Consider the following 12,450-nt stretch of genomic DNA (forward strand, 5'->3'; position numbering starts at 1 on the left):
ATCATCCAATGGTATCCAATAAATATTAAACATAAGCGAAGGGTGGTGGTTGGTTGTTAAGATCCGCCATAAATAGTGCACATTAAAATTTGTTAGTCATACGTACCTATTTGTTTTTATTGAACTATGACTACAATTAACATATGATATTGGTTAGTTTTAAAAAATTAATTAAACCCTGCCTATACCAACCATAATAGTTTTGGTATAATTTGGGCGATAAGACAAAATTGTGCACACTTTTTCATTCATAGTTATTTGTTTTCGTTGGATTAAAAATACATATTATACCTATTGTTGGTTCATTTTTTTTAATCCATTAAGCCTTGCTTAAACCAAACTATAATAGATAAAAAATATTATTCTATCTAAAAAATATCCAAATTTATGTATTATTTAATTGCATAATTTTAGATATTTTATAGATAGACGAGTATTTTTTTACTATTATTTTTGTTTACTATTGTTTAATTGAATTTTAAAAACTAACAAAAACTATTTACACATTATATTATTTCAATGACAATAAAAACGTTTGACTGAAAAAGTTTAGTGTGCAATATTTATGGCAGATCTTAAAAACCTACCTCCACCCTTCGTCACTGATAGTAAATAACCTAATGGGTTGGTGGATGCTTGCATGAGACAATCAATTTTCTTAGTTAGTACTTGGCAATAAATTACCAAGAAAATGGAGTTGATCGATATAGATGATGATTACTATCTCAATACATTGATATCATTGTGTAGATTCCAATTTAGCGAGTCAAAATCTTTTTGTTCACTTATAATAATTGTTATATTAATAGAGGAGTAAATTTAATTTCCCTGTGTAGCAGGTCGTTGGCCAATGTCATTGAGAAGTTCAGTGATCGTTTTATATACTTAACAAAGAGAAATACCTACCGTATTTTTAAACCCTTTTGGATATCTCAACTGTCCTTTTTTATTATATCGCATTTGGGATCCTGGAATTTATTAAAAATATATGTTATATATAATTATATTCCTATATATGTTTATAAACTAAAAGTAACAATAATTAGTATCATATTATTGTATGGAAAAGTATCAATATTTAGCATAATTATCTTAAATAACTACAAAATTGCAATTTGACTTGAATTATGTATTTGAATTCCACTCCAGAATTTCTGCATTATAAAATTACAGGGATCATTGATATAAGTAAGATGCAATATCATTCTGAGTTTAAAATTACTCATAAGCAAGCGATATATTATTACTCTCATTAAGAAGGTAACAAAATGATACAAAAAATGTTTCGTAAGTAATTTTTAGTTTGCTTAATAAATTCCAGATGGTAAACGCCCACGATGGCCGAGCAGCTTACTCATCCGCTTATAATATCATGGGTCCCATTCTCAAATCCTAGGTCTGGCAAATACACATATTATTTTTCAATTTGTGTCTAGAGTAAGAGTATGGACATAATAGGTTGAGTAAGTGGCTAATATCCATTTCTCGTAAAAACAAAAACCTCTACTCTGCGGAGGCCCATTTATGATCCTAATAAAATCTAACATGGTTAAAAAATAAATAAAATAAATAAATAAATAATAATAAAAATAAAAAAAAATAAAAAATAAAAATTCCAACAAGTATTATCACCATTTATTAAAATATCTTTTGTAACATTAAATATTCGACTGGGGCGTTTTTATATTACGGGATGAAATCTTTCCTAAATATTCATCGTAATGTTTTCTATAATTAATATTCTTCTTCAGTATGATTTAAAATAAGAAGATGCATTTATCATAAATACATCATATTACCTGAGACACGGAAACGTCTCGTTCATTAGACATAATATGTACACATACTTTCCCGTCACCACACGCAACTTCCCAACTCCTTTTGATCTCTAACACTATGAGAGTCTACGTGAAAGTATAGCATCTCCCGAAAACGTTACAAGATCCTGGTTGTAGGATAGATTGCCCTACTTTCTTCTTTAACTTAAATTATTATAATACTTAGTCTAGATCAGTACTTCTCAAACTGGGGGGCGCGACGTCCTAGGGGGCTCTGGAGCACCTGCCAGGGAGCCGCGAAATATTTCAGTATTTGAAAAAAAAATCATAAAAAACGTTCACTGGACGATAATATTTCCCAAACTTAAATGAAGACCGAATTACAATTGGACAACAACACCATTTGATAAATCCTTTAAATATGATTGATTTCATGAAAGAAGTCTTGCCGAATTTTGGATAAGGCGACAGCAAGAATATCAGTCAATCGCAACAGCAGTATTATAAATCATAATTCCTTTTGCGACAATATACCTATGCGAAACAGCATTTTTATCATTACTGGTAATAAAAAATAAATATAGGTCGTGTTTTTCAACAGATACTTTGGAGCAAACCCTTCGAATTAACATTTCAAACATTGTACCCAATGACATTAATATGGACGAAGCATCTAGAAAATAAAATGACACTCACTTTGTGTCGGGTCTGCCGGATGGCGAAATTCATATTTTAATATCGGTATCCTACGCTCAAATGAGCATTCTGCTTGCAAGCGGTCTGGTGACACCGCTGGGTCTGCCCATACAAAATTTCTGACTGTCAGGTTTCGACTCCACCGTTATTATTGTGTTATAAAATGCCAATGTGCCTAGTTAAAAATTGTAAAAAAAAACTACTAAACACTCCAAGAAAGATGGGATATCACTTTTCATGTGTTAGTATTATTTAATATTTATAAAATGCCATTTTAAGATAATGTTTATTCAGTGCAATTGAATGACAGAAACCATTGGACAGTCGCCTGTGATGCGCTAGGCTCACTTGCGTCTAATCTCCGAGAAGTCGTAAGTAACCGAGAATCTGTTTCTAACGCAATGAGTCATGGCACTAATACGCCATTACAATAAAGGTTATATTACTATAAATTCTCAAAGCTTGTATCGCATAATGGAAATGGATACGTTATATGGTCACGTGACATCTACCTATACATCTGTGAATGACTTTCATGCACAATTTCTCGTGCGCGCCGGTATGAAGTGAGTTGTCCATTTAATATGTCATTGATTGTACCGGATATTGATGTATTATGTAAAAATATTTGCAATCACACCTCTCTTACTAAATTGTTTTTAAATTTTTAATAAAAATATACCTACTTATAATAATAATTAATGGTAAATAAAGTACTGTTGGTCACTAAGACTAATTTTTTTGGGAATGGGAACCTTGAATTTTTTTCTGATTTCGGGGTCCGCGGTATGAAAAAGTTTGAGAAGCACTGGTCTAGATGATAAAAGATATTCTATATAACCGCAAGATTCTATATATTAAAATTATAAAATATATTTTCCATTAGTTCTAGTTCTGACAAATTGGACTACATATTATTATTATACTTGTTTCCCAAGTGAAAAAGTACGTCTTCATCGAGTTAGCATATCGCCAGTTTGTTGCGGTAACTCGTTTAGATAGGACCGGTTCGGAATCCCCCGGCACCGAGAAAGCTGTCTTGCGGAAATCAAAAATTTTTAATTTTGAAAAAAGTTTTTGACAGTTGTAACACTGCTTTGACCGATCACTCCAATCAAATAATGCAGTTGTGCATAGAGTAACAAAAATAATCTAAGTAAAAAAACTTTTATTTCGGCAATACTGTCGCACTCATTTCTGCAAAATGGCAGTATTCAATATTTAATCGTACAGTCGCTGACATAAAAAAAATACCCATGAACTACCTACACAAGTATCTATAAATTATGTACTTACCTCAAGTTTGGAATTATATAAGATAATGTGCTATAGTATTAATGACATAGATTAATTGAGAAAAAATATGTCATCCAAAATACAATAGTAAAGTTGTGGTACCTAAACGATGTTTTTGGGTTTCACGTAAACGATTAATTTTAATCAGGACTCGAATTGGAGCGAAGCTGACTGGAACGTAGCTACGGTTTGTGAAATCTTCTAGAATAAGGATACGTCTCGTGCATAAAATGAGATTAAAAAATAAAAAAAAAAAATATCTCAAACTAGGTAAGTAGTACGTCAATGCTTGCCAATTTTGACAGTAAATTTATAAGAAAATATATCAAATTCAGTAGATATTCATGTCAGCAGTTTAATGAATGTTATTGTATTTATCAGTCATCCAAGATAAGTATATAACAAAAATGGAAGACACTTTAATAATTTCGAAAAACTATTAAACGTTTCAGTTCGTAAAAAGCTTGTCTTAACTTTCGTTTCTTTTTTCCGTAGTAGTGTATTTTTAATTAATAATAATATGCCCGCTATAATTAGCCAAAAACCTGTATTGTAATAAATAGAAATAATATAAGTTTATAATAAATAATAACGTGAGGTTACTGCCAAAAATTGGCAAGTCTCGAAATCATGTTTGATGACAAGACTTATCAACTTTTGGCAGCAACTCCACGATATTATAATATGTATCCTTAATCATTTTATTTAAGTCTTTCAATGCTAAAGACGCGCTAGGTGCGTAACCATTAGTTGGCCATTAGATATAATTAGCATGATATTTAAATTTGGTAATTAATTAGTAATTATCTGGTCAGCAGTACATGCTTTTGATGGATTTTTGAAGTTTTAGATCATTACATATTATTATTATCAGAAATTACACATGTAATATGAATGTAACTGTAGAATTTGAATATCAAATGAATAAAGAAACAATTAACAAACAATATATTATTTGCTATAATAATTATCATGTATAGCTATAGCGTTATTATATTTACTATACATTCAAAACCAGCGATACAAACTATAATAAGATTACGCACATTTTTTATGATTATAATATAAATTTATTTTAAAAAGTAGAAAAAATGTTGTGTTTGGATTAAATAAATTTATTCATTGCCTTCTTGATATTTAACAATATATATATTTTTTTAATTTTCTCTACAATCCAATAATATACTTAAGTTTTGAGTGTTTGTTGAAAAGATTTCTTAGCATATTTTTTGCTTTACGATAAATGGATGTTAGTCACTTGCTCATTCTATTAGGTCCATGATTTGGCTACAAACAAACATTGAGAAAACAACACGGTGCCACTCGGCCATCGCAAGTATTGTAATTAGCCATATTAATAAACTTTACGTTTATTTCATACTTATGATAAGTACAGACATGTAATTTAAATGTTAAAATTAACATAAGGTCGTATGCCTTTTGAGTAACTAATGAATTTACAAAAAAACAATATGAAAGACACACAATCACAGCAAACAAAACATTCTTTGGAGAGAGCGTTCTCTTGGCTTCCGTCAAAAAATCCGAGTACCTACTAGCGGTGGTGTCCCCTCCTCAGTTCGAAATCGACGCCCGGCCGGGTCGCTGGTGTATTGTAGGCATTCGGGAAATCGAGCGGCGTGAAACACGTCATAACTTGACGCCAAAATCAGCTGATTGTGATCGTATCATAACGAATATTGTTTATTTTCTCAGTGGTGACGTTAAAGTGGTTTTAATTGGTGAAATGTATAATAATTGCTTAACAAAATATAATACGTCGTAAAAATAAGTGATATGCGTTTTATATCTCGTTAAAATAATATATTATGATTTGTTTTGTTATTAAATCAAAAATAAATAGATACATTTACAAACAATAATTGTAAACTTGTCAATTTCATAGAGCCATTATAACAAACTTTTTACTTACTTTTACTTGTTAGAATTATTAATAACCATGTCCTTGCTTTTTCGTAGTAATTTTGAACAATCAAAAACACCCAGCCTTTAACAAAAACACATAAATATTATGTGTCCCGACCGGGAATCAAACCCAAAAACTCTCGGGTGCAAACGTCTTACGCACTGCACCACGAGAGCCGCCTTATAGCAAATTATTGCTATAAACTATTAAAACCTTTTGATAATTTACTTTATCAACTTTACTCCTAAAACAATAAACTATTATGTACGTATTTAACTAAAAATATGATACAAATAATTAGCCGTCACTTTTATACAAGCCAGTTTAGATGAGTCAAAACTTTCAATTTGGTCGACCATTTTTAAAAACTATTAATCCTTCGTTGTAGTACTATAAAACTGGGCCATCAATGTAAAATCAATATTTCTTATAAAAAATACACTTTGCCGATATTATATACATAGCCAATGTTCCAAGCCATAAATAAATTCGTCAGATCATTCAGTTGCCAGATTAACAGTAGCAGTTTTAGATATTTGGAGGCCCGAGGCACTGACCGATTTGGAGGCCCCCTTGCAAAAACTGATAAATCGCCATCGAGTGTCTGTAATGTTGCCAAGACTTTTTACGCTTCGATTGATTGTTTTATTTTCTGCAACTCCGTGGCGTAGATCGATTAAAAATGCGTTAACTTTGATCATGCCATCGGCACGGTTGTAGGACGGTTCGTCCTTTTTGTAAAAAATGAAAAGAGCAGGCAGCTTTGCCGATTCTTTAAATTGTTTTCGTTTTCTGGCATACTAGTATTTCTGTATAAAAACTCTGTTTATTTGACTTAATTTGAGATGCTTTGATTGGTTTTTTTTACAAAAATGTGCAGGTCGTTAAGAGTTTCATAATTTATGACGAACCAATCGTTACTGCAGATTAAAAGTGTTTTCTATTTTTCAAAAACTATTCAATGACGAATACTTACTTGCCTGCTTTAGATTTTCGGCTCTAAAAACATTGGTAGTAAACTGTTATTTTAAATAAAATATTTTAATGATTATTAATTTACAATTTATAAATTACTGTGTTTATCAAATTATTTTAACAAAAAATTTAGATTTATCAGTGTAAACGAATTACTAAGTGACTTTACTAGTATTGTGTTTTAATGTGATTTTAAAACTGCATTGTTTTACGTGCAATGGGTCAACTTTAAATGACACCTAATATTTTGAAATGGATGTGGTGGTTACCAGAAAAATTGAGAAACAAAACGAGTGCAATAAAACAAAGTGATTCAATTTGGATGCAGCAATGAGATTTTGTGGTAATTTTATTTTATATTTCTTTATAACAGAATATATTTTATGCTATCTGGCATGTCCAACACGGCGATTGCGGGATGGATTTTACTTATTTCGGGGTTTTTTCTTTCATGAGGCACCTAGGCGCTGGGCCTTTATCCTCTTCATATCAAGTCATCAGCTGAATGGAGAACTTACTATTTTTTTTTCTTTATTTGGAAGCAATTGAGGTCTTCTCTGAATAGAAGGCTGTACAATGGTTTACAAAAGTATACATACATTTTTTTAAACTACATGCATACATAGTTACATTATTAATAATACAGAATTACATTTTTGTTACACTATACACTAGACATAACAATCACAAACACCAAAGCTATGATAAAAATCTCATCTGTAAATATATTGTGACCTCACTGGGTCAAACCCGGAACTCCTTGGTGAGAGACCCGCGCCTTGCACTGCACCACTGCACCATGTTTACATAAACATCGGAAAAACCCTTTCATATCATTTATATTATGAAAGTGTATATAAATTTTAATGAAAGATATTCGAATGGATATTTTCCACGCTTAATTCGCAAGAACCTAGTCAGTATATAAAAAATGTCTTTCAGGAAAATCTAATAATATACGATTTGTTATATCTGATCTTCGCAATTGACACAGTACCATATCCCCTTTTTGATTGATACATTGAAAGGGGTGTATGCATTCATACACATTTAATAACAGTACAATTAAATATAATATTATTTTTTAATAATGGCCTTTGCAACGATCTCAAAATATTGAGAAAAGGAGGAGAAAGAACACATGGTGCCAAATCAAAAATCAAATACACCATAATAATATATAACACACAACCATAAAATTCTCAAACTTTGCTATTTAACCAATGATATAATTATTGCAAATCGAATGGAGACAATCCACTACGGTATGAAAGTCTCCATAAATCTTCTTTTGTAATTCGTTAGCTTTTTGCTGCATATAATTTTCATCCAGTTCAATCAATTTGTCGATCAAACGGGATTTAGAATGGTCATGCAGCCGCTTAGACTAAATTGGGTATCACGTACGACGGTATTTGTAAAACGGTTACGCACTCGCCAAGCGACATGTCTTTACAATTTGGCGACATCTACAACAAGTAGGTATCACATAGCGTACCTTCTCTTGACTGCATTCTCTTGCGGTCCTTCCGCTTTCTGCCAAAAATGCACTTCACGAAAAATAGAGATAATGTTGACTAATTAATCGTTTGTTCGGACAATAGCCTGAATCTAGGGGATCTTGACTATGGCTCGTACATCCTGAAGCGCTCCTCTCTACCTATTAATAAAGTTACGGGAAACGTGATGCTTTACAGCAGTGTTTGTACCAAATGGTATTATACAGAACCAATAGTTTTGCGAGGAAAAATTAAGGGTGTTCCGTGTATTTTTAGTGATTTTTTGTATTTTTTAATAAATCCACTTGAATTATTAGGTTGTTGGCACTCGGCATTATATTATGAAGCACTGATTGCGAGCCCCTTTTGTGTTAGACAAATAGACATGCGATCATCCGCCGTATTGGATAAATAGCTATGTTCATTGGTTAGAAATTCTACACGTGAATTATCATTTGAGTACCTATATCAATCATCATAATATTATATATAATTGTATTGCACACCCATATATTTATAAACTCTTATATTCGTAAAGTAAAGTATTGCCGGCGATTTTTTTAACTATAAGAGAAAATTTATGATGTGTGTTTATCTCACTTAGCTGGTCAAGCCTCCACGCTGGGGCCACTAAACCCGGGCCCTCAGACTAGAGCCCTGTCAACCCCCTTTGTAGGGGCTATGATCTTCACCTTGCTCTCTCGTTGATGCTTAATTTTTATTGTTTTCATAAATTTTATATTTCTACTCATCTTAGGACCTGGGTCTTTCTTTCAAAACCTCATAATTTAAAATACAATACAAAATTGTATAAAAGAAAAAAGTCTTTGATTTGTTTTCTGATTGCTACGTAATATATTAATTTATAAAAAAAATATAAGCGATATAGGTGCATCATTATAAACATTATAAAATTTGTAGTGAAAAGTAGTCAGTATAAAATTATTGTTTTTCAATGCTACAATAGTCATTTAGTTTCCTTCGTATCACAATAGGTAATGAATAATCTTTATTTTAAAAAAATCATGTTAAATTACACATGTTTATAGAAAACAACGTGATTAGGTAGTTATATAATAAACAAAATATAGTAAAATTTAAAACCTTATGAATCCCCCAAGTAGAATAATACCTCTCCCAAACCCCTTGCGGCATCTAATGCACCCAAGATAGCGGCTGCATTATCTCTAGATGTCTACCGACACTCATCAGTTCTTTCTACTTTAAGTTATATTATACTTATTAGTTTTTTCAATTCATTTGTGAATACACGTATAATTATTATTTGTGTGACGATCTGCCCGGTACACAAAAATGCAACTAAATACCTGTTAATTTAGTTCCCGTGTATTTTTAAATGAAATTAAACATTAAAAAAACACAAAATAATTTCTCTCTGTGTGGGACTCGCATAGTTTTTGATTCAGTTCTGATCATTGAATAAATTTAATGATGTTGTGATTAAAAGGATGTATCGGTATCTACCTACCTATTGAAAGTGAAAACGTCTTTGAACAGATATTAATTTTTATGCCATAAGCCACTGATATGTTATTGAAATAATTAGGTACGTAAGTACCTACAATATTTTGTGAAATAAAATAAAATAAATAAATGAAATAATATCTGTACATGAGAACCAAACCTGTATATCCAAAATAATACTTTTGGAAAAACGTAATATAAGATTTTTCAGCCGCTTTTCCAGTAGGTATCTATTATGAATCGTTCTAAACGATGATTCCTTTTTACTTCAAATGTATACATTCTCTCATATTCTGAAAAATCATAATACATGCATCATAGTGGTTTTGAGGTACAGAAATACGTTCTGAAGGCTCATGTTGGAGTACCAGAACACCATCCTCTGAAGCCGTAAGTGCGGTTTTGAATCCAGCATATATGGCGAAAATCCTACGTTGTATTTTGACACGGACAATTAGTCGTGCAATAATAGAAGTGAAACAATCCCAAACACCTGGGCTTTGAGAAAATCACATAAATATAATGTGACCTCACGGGAAATGAACCCGGAGCCTCCATGACACGCGATTGCCTTACGCACCAGACTACGAGGTCCATATTATATTATATAATATTCAAATTGCTGTCTTGGAAATTTTCCAATTATTGTCACTTAATTATGTGTCCCTTGGAAAATTAGATATGTATGCAAACAGCGTATATTTCAAAATTCTACCGATGAACTTCAATAGGTTTGATCATTCCAATTTTAATTATATATTTTGAAGGGTTTACCATCAGAGTCGTAATTCTTAGTTAATTTAGAGTCCGTCTAAATGGGCAGTCATTACTCAGTACAGATTTTATCAGTATTTTTTTTTACAACAGGGTATTCCCTGGGAACGTATAATAAATCAATATTAATTATTGATTTAGCAACCCGAATATAAAGAATTTCAGTAAAAAATGCTCATCGTGATGTTTTAATGCTGATTGACGCGGTATTTTTTCAATTAACTATAAAAAAAACTGAAATTAAGTGGCATTAGAATATTAATGAATTTCGTGTTCTTTAAGATTGGTTAAGAAGTATGACCAATAACCTACAAAAATAGCGTTCAATTTTTTTATATCTTACACAAAAATGACAGTTTCAAAAATATATAATAATACACCTATTATATATTATTTTACAAGCATAATTCTCATAATACTCAGTTATCTTATCAGTAGTGTGTAATAATTTATTGTAACATGTGAAACAAATCCTTCATCAACGCGAATTTATGTTCATTAAAATGTATAAACTGACAAGGTGTATTTTATAATAATAATAATAATTATTGTTTTTTAGTAAATCTGAAGTAATAATAATTTCTTATCGTTATTTTCGTACTATGAATAAATAAAATTAATAAGTTTATTAGAATGTATTTTTTTGAGTGGTCACTATGAATCATGATAATATATACAAAAGTTAACTTAAGCTGATCCAAGCTTGACTTAGTTTGGTAACTGAGAAAAATTTTGCGGAGTAATTATTCATATCTATCGTCAAGTAAATAGTCAGAGAAAATTGCAGTGATCACTAGGTGAATATAACTAAATAGTTTAATAATAAACCAATGTTTTAAGATAGTATAATAATATATAAGAAAAATTGAAATGTGGCTTCTAGTGCCTTATATATCTGATGCTAGTTTTTATGTTATTTAAAAATAAACTATTTCTTTTCGTTATATTAATTGATTTAATTATTGTTGTTTAATTTAATAAAACGCATTTTTTTTGTAGTACTTATTCCACTTTTAATCAATAAATTAGGGCCAATTTCATTCGCCTCAGAGGGACATTTTCAACTGAATACATTTTTTTTTAAAACAATATTTATCAAACAAAATCCAAAGCGACAGAAATAATATAACAATATGTACTTACATAAATTATCCGTCCAATAATACCTTCCCAATAACAAATTAATTTAAAATTAATGAGGTTGGACATTAATATTTCATACTAGGTACATCAGGGGGACTAAACAAATTATTTTAAAATATTAACAAAACACAAAACATGAAACAATCAACACTTACAATAACGTTAATATCAACAAATATTTATGATTAGTCAAAATTTACAATAAAAAATAAAATAAACAATATTATCAATTGAAGTAAGATCGAATACAAAAACAAATTAAATTAAATACAAATTAAAATAATAAATAATGCACAGTTTATAAAGTTATGTTATAACAATCCCAAATATTAAATAGGGTATAATAGCGGAGAATACACAAAATACAATCGATTATTTATCAAATTCCAGCATAAATTGACAGTTAACAAAATAAAAGAGATTTAATTATTGGTTGCAGTATAAAAAGTTATTTGGAATTACCGCAATTTCTTTACATTTTAACGAAGTGTTGTCGTCACAAAACCCTAAATTAAACCATATTAAATAATACTGTTAACTGAGAGCACTAGACTGTCGGTTTCAATGTTGGTTACCTCCATATTCCGCTATTTTGAGATAATCGCAAAATTTTTCTTTTTGAAAATCTATTAAGTAGGTACCTAAACCATTTATTATTAGGAAAGTGTATAGCTAAATGAAATATTGTTAACGTCTAAATAAAAATTGTTTAATGTTAGACTAAAGTAATAAAAAATGACGGCTGATGAATATAGAATCAAGAAAATTTAACAAAAAAAAACAGTAATAATGGTGGCAACCAACATTGAAATCAATAAACCTTTTAAGTTATTCGGTGCCTGAAGAAGTCAATAAAACCAATTCGTATAGAATAGTA

The 12,450-nt window shown here is 30.3% G+C and overlaps 1 protein-coding gene across 1 annotated transcript in view; it reads left to right on the forward strand.

The window, feature by feature from the left end:
- The first annotated feature begins 5,347 nt into the window (after window positions 1-5,347).
- Window positions 5,348-12,450, forward strand: part of mol (dual oxidase maturation factor 1 mol) — a 242,918-nt gene continuing 235,815 nt past the window's right edge. The window contains exons 1-2 of the mRNA XM_085944265.1: window positions 5,348-5,519; window positions 6,806-7,015. The gene's annotated coding sequence lies outside the window, so the exon portion shown is untranslated. The remainder of the gene's footprint in view (window positions 5,520-6,805; window positions 7,016-12,450) is intronic.

Source organism: Rhyacophila brunnea, unplaced genomic scaffold (assembly GCF_057557595.1).
Source record: "Rhyacophila brunnea isolate RB1 unplaced genomic scaffold, BYU_Rbru_1.0 scaffold_17, whole genome shotgun sequence".
NCBI lineage: Eukaryota > Metazoa > Arthropoda > Insecta > Trichoptera > Rhyacophilidae > Rhyacophila > Rhyacophila brunnea.